The sequence below is a fragment of the Bison bison genome, unplaced genomic scaffold (assembly GCF_000754665.1).
Source record: "Bison bison bison isolate TAMUID 2011002044 unplaced genomic scaffold, Bison_UMD1.0 scf7180017864476, whole genome shotgun sequence".
Taxonomy (NCBI): domain Eukaryota; kingdom Metazoa; phylum Chordata; class Mammalia; order Artiodactyla; family Bovidae; genus Bison; species Bison bison.
In genome coordinates this window covers 2040218-2045641 of record NW_011495037.1, presented here as the reverse complement: position 1 = coordinate 2045641, position 5424 = coordinate 2040218, and the positions used below count along the sequence as shown (strand labels likewise).

Here is a 5424-nt window from a genome sequence, read left to right as displayed (position 1 = left end):
TAGCAGCGTTGGGGGCATCGCAAGGCTGAATGTCCTTCAGGAATCTTTAAAACTTATTGGCACTCTGTGAGGATCTTTCCATATTTTAGGGCAACAGAGTCTTCTCTTCCTGGGAGACAGAGGACTTTGGGGGATACCCACTTCAGTGGGAGATGGACTCTAGCTTTGAGGGGCCAAATCAGCTCCACCATGAGGGGAGAAGGCCTGTGGTAGCCCACAGTTAGGCAGAGCTCCCATACTGCAGATGCTGGCAGAGTCATAAACTGGTCTTCCTGCTGGAGGGGAGGTTGGGGTTCTTAGGGAGTATGAGTCTAATTCAAGGTTTCCATCTGGCAGTGGTTACTAAAGGGAGCAGCAATGCAGGAACATTAGTGAGTAATCAGACAAGACCTCTGGAGTCCCAACATTGAGGCCAGCCAGCACTGCTGGGGTCCCCTCTGCTGGCTCCGTCTCAGTCACCACCCATCACAGGATGTGACCAGGCATCTGAGGGAGAGGGAACTGAGGAAATGAATGGGATTCTGGTGAAGCACGGCTGCGATGTGAGTCTGCGCAGCTGTGTCTGTGAGTCCCTCTCCCACGCTGGCTTCAGAACCCATCAGAGGCACAGCATCTGCTCTCCTCAGTCCCCCATGCCGTCTAAAAAGCTGGGCACAGGTTAGACGCCAGTGTTCAATGAATGAATTATGAGAGCAGAGTAAGGCTTGCAATGCCAGTAGAAGATTTCCAGAGGGAAAGATGGAAAATGTCAAGATTTCAAGATGGCAAAAGCCCAGGGTGAAGACGTCCAGCCAGAAAGGATAGCACAGATTCAAAAGCTGTCCCTCAGAAGTGTGGCCTATAGGGAAAATTGGACTAAGGAGAGTCAAGAAAGAGTGGTACAGTGCAGGTTTAAAATAATGTTCCACAGAGTACCAGGCTTCGAAGGCAGACTCTCAGGGGCCACCAGAGGATGAGTTTGAGCCAGGGAAATTCCCCTGACCCACCCTAGACCATGCCATTCAGATTTTTAAAACTGCAATTTTATCTATTTTATACATTGGATTGGGCTCCCCAAATGGTGCTAGTGGTAAAGAGAATCCAACTGCCAATGCAGGAGACATAAGATGTGGGTTCGATCCCTGGGCTGGGATGATCCCCTGGAGGAGGTCATGGCAACCCACTCTAGTATTCCTGCCTGGAGAATCCCATGGACAGAGGAGCCTGGTGGGCTACAGTCCATGGGGTTGCAAAGCGCTGGACAGGACTGAAGTGACTTCACACACATGTATATTGGGTATCCACACATTTTCATTTTTAAAGGATTCTTTGGATTGAGAAAAATCATTTGGAAAGCACCAGTGTTGAAATAGTCTAGGCATCTGCGTTAGGCTGTCTGGATGCAAATCTCAGCCCCTAGACTTTCCGCCTATGGACATGAGATGGGGCCCTTCTGAGCCTCCACATTCTTGTCTGTAAACCATCCTTCTTCCAAGGATGTTTGAGCATTAGCTAAGATGCTGTCGTATTTCCCAAAGGCTGGTGCGCGTGTGATTGATGGTATGTGTGATGGTTTTAGGTGGTTAGGGATAAACATTTATTATTTTAATAGCTCACGATTGATGCATGTTAGAAAAATATAAGCAGCATGTTAGACTTCATGATTTATGAAAATAATATAGCATTTCCTTTTAAAATAAAATTCTGTGCTTTTTGAAAGGCAAATCGATTTAAAGAAAAACACTAAGTAAATGAACAGCACTGATAACAGCAGAAATCATGAAGGTGATACATGAATGACTGTAAGGTGGCAAAATTTGAAATGATGTGTATAAAACAGCTACCATAGTGCCTGTCATTTAAGGCGGGCTCAAGATGGTGAATTCTTATAACTTTCTGTACCTTGCTGGGATGGCTCAGCCTAGAACCAAGCTCTCCACTCGGGCAAAGCAATTGTCCAGGCCTGGTCAGTCTGGAATCCAGTGTTTGATGGGCGTGGGGCAGGCTGCTGCTGCTGCTAAGTCGCTTCAGTCGTGTCCGACTCTGTGTGACCCCATAGGCAGCAGCCCACCAGGCTCTGCCGCCCCTGGGATTCTCCAGGCAAGAACACTGGAGTGGGTTGCCATTTCCTTCTCCAATGCATGAAAGTGAAAAGTGAAAGTGAAGTCACTCAGTCATGTCCGACTCTCAGTGATCCCATGGACTGCAGCCTACCAGGCTCCTCCATCCATGGAATTTTCCAGGCAAGAGTACTGGAATGGGGTGTCATTGCCTTCTCCGGTGGGGCAGGCAGCAGTGGTCAATTTCAGGCAGGCAGCAGTGGGCCAGCCCCAGAGGGCAGCAGTGAGCGGGTCCTGGCAGTCAGCTGGCCACAGGATCTTGAAGCAGACAGAGGCTGCTGAGGCAGCATCCACGGGTGCCAACCACAAGTGGTCTATGAGATTACTTGGAGAGTTATTCAGGCACAAGTCAAATACCCCCGGGAGAGAGTTACTTCCTCTTCAGCTGATTCCATCAAGGAGGAAGTCTCAGTTGTAGGGGAGCATCTCCTTGAGGCCTCTCTAATGCTTGTTGATCTTCATTTCCAAGACAGAGACCCAGTCTTCAGCTGCCAAGAGTATCTGGCTGAAAATGAATAACAATGTTGTCTTTTCCATGTATTTTTTTTTTTACTATTACTTTCTATGTATAGAACACAATACAGGTATTCTGTTTATGAGAAGGATCTCCTGTTCCCTTTTCAAGTACATGTTTTAAAGGTTAAAAAGGGAGTGTTACTTTTGTTCAGTATAAAGGTAATAAAAGTACAAGTAGGATAGAGACATAGAAACACATAAAGGTAGTCCTCGACCAAGAAAAAACTCAGGCTGGCAGAGGCACGGCCCCAGAGTCCAGGCCGGCCCACAAGCAGGATGTCTTCTGACTTGGCCACAAGCTTTGGGGCAAGCGTTGTCCTGGGGAGGGCAGAGGAGGCCGCATCCTGAGTAGTCAGATTGCTGGGCAGATGACCCTGAGCTGCCAGGCTGACCAGGGCAGCGGCCACACAATAGTCAGGACAGCTAGGGGTGACCCCAGAGGGTGGGCCCGGGAGGGATCCCAGTTCCTAGTGAGGCTGGGCCTGCAGAAGGTGGCTCTGACAGAGGGGAGGAAGGAGCTGAGGACTGGGGACAGGCAAGGCCTGCCTCCACAGCCTGCACCAGCTAGGTGCTCAGGGGAAATCTGGTGTGAACCCAGGCCATTCATACCAGCCTTTGAGAGGGGCTGGGTATGAGTTAGGGTGTGTTGGTAGGAAGCAACAGAAACCATTCAGGCTCACTCAACCAGAAGCAGGGATTATGAAGACAGTATCAGATAGCTCCCAGAATCAAAGGCCAGGCTTGTTGTCAGACCCAGGAAAGGATAGGGGCTGGGGCAGACTAGGAGTTCGGGAGCAGGAACTGAAGTCATTTTTCCCTAAGTTCCCCTTTGGGTTGCATCGGCCACAACAGCTGTTTCTTCTTCGCCTCAGTCTTCATGTGATTCACAGCCCCAGGAGGGGCACAAGCAGGCCTGCCGTGTGTCCTGTGTCCGCCTCTTGGCCAACAGATAGCATGGAGGTTTGATTAGACTCACTCCAAGTTTGAACACTGAGGAAGGGGTTGTTCCCGAAAAGGAAATCGAAGGACTATTACTAAAAGGAGGAGAAATGGATTCTGGGCAGCCGAAGCCCAGTAGTGCATGTCTTCTACAAGGGGTGTGTGTGGGAGGTGCAGGCCTGCCTCTCTGGGACCATAACGGGGCTTCCTTTCTCCCACCCTGGCTGGACCAGGGTTCCTCCCACTCTGGGGACATGGTCAGCCGAGGCAGGGCCTCTTGTGCTTCCCATGAAGATCTCCTGGAGCCTCTGATGGTCTGGGAGACGAAGGTGGCTGGACAAGCCTGGCTCGTGGTTCTTCAGACTTTTCATGGCTGAAAAGGATCTGCTGGGTTGACAAAGTCTAATGAGAATTGCTCACTCGGGGGTTGCAAACCCAACTGTCTGCTGGCTGGCAGGGAGCAAATGCATGAAGGTAACTGAGATGACCTGGAATAGCCGTGCCTGTCTAGAGGGGACGCCTCTGCCGGCTCCAGCCAGTTGTTGGAGCTGGATTCTTTTGGGGTTGAGGGGCTGAGCTGCGTCTTTGCTGTGGTGCATGGGCTCTTCACTGCAGCATGAAGACTTTGCCTAGCTGCGTGTGTGGAGGCTTCTCGCTGGCTGTGGAGCACTGGCCCTAGATCATGTAGGTTTCAGTGGTTGTGGCAGGCCAGCTTAGTTGCCCTGCATCCTGCGGGATCTTACCTCCCTGACCAGGGATTGAACCCTCATCTCCTGCATTGGAAGGTGGATTCTTAACTATTGGACCACCAGGGAAATCCCTTTATCCTGAGTTTTTAAAGTGAAGCCCCAAATCCAGAATTTTACAAGACTCCTCATTTTTAAATATTATTAACATTTAAAATACTGTGCTGACCAAATGGTACAAACCACCAGTTTGCAGCCATCGGACTGACTTCTATTCATCCACTACAACCCAGCTGAGAAGGGACTTCCCAGCTGGGAAGCCTTCTGTGACTTGTTCGTCCCTCCACCTTGTCCACCCTTTCTTTGGATTCCTTGTGGATGCTGCACTTCTTCTTGTCACAGTACTGACACTCTGCTTTATAAAAACTCATTTGTTTTCATCTGCTGCCTCGTCAAGGGTGAGGACACCCACTGTGTCTCATGTCTCTTCCTAGCACAGTGCCTGACATGTACGAGGTGCTGTGGTGTTGCTGAAGGGGGGCTGTGGGGACTGCGTTTGTCAAGGTGGCTAGGTTATTCGGTGGTAACAAATTAATCCTGCAATCTCTGTGACTTAATACAACAAAGGCTTGTTTCTCTCTCCTGTGAAGTCTGCTGTGGGACCTGCAGCTCTCCAGGCAGCTTCTTTCCGAGCAGTGACTTGGGGACCCAGACTACCTCCATCATCAGGGAGCAGGGGGAGAGCGCCACGGGAGAACTCACACCCACTCTTACAAGCCTCAGCCTAAAAGCGACACTTACCGGCTCTCTTCACAGCCGTTGGCCAGAAGGAGGCCCATGACCAGTCTCACTCTAAAGGCCTGGAAATATGGGTGGAAGGCAGCCAGGGCCCATCATTCACAGGAAACAATGGGACTCTTAAGGTCACCGCATGGAAACACCTCTTCATTTATGACATCCAGAAAAGTAGGAAAGAAGTAGGGAGAGATTTCATTAGCTTGAGCTTTTTTTTTCCCAATCAGTAAACACTAGGAACTGGAAATCAAATCGATGGAAAGTAGAGGTCAAACACCAATGAGCAAACCATTTATAGTGAAATCACGTCTGGGCCCTTGGCATCTCATCTGAGGTCCATGATGGCCTGGGAATGATTGCCACTACTCAGAGGGTCTCTCTTCTGTGAT

At 49.9% G+C, this 5424-nt stretch overlaps 1 long non-coding RNA gene across 1 annotated transcript in view; it reads right to left on the bottom strand.

The window, feature by feature from the left end:
* Positions 1-2227: 2227 nt before the first annotated feature.
* Positions 2228-5424, bottom strand: part of LOC105004476 — a 5199-nt gene continuing 2002 nt past the window's right edge. Inside the window, exons 2-3 of the long non-coding RNA XR_827220.1 lie at positions 5042-5183; positions 2228-2604 (exon numbers count right to left, since the gene is read on the bottom strand). This is a non-coding gene — a long non-coding RNA (uncharacterized LOC105004476). The remainder of the gene's footprint in view (positions 2605-5041; positions 5184-5424) is intronic.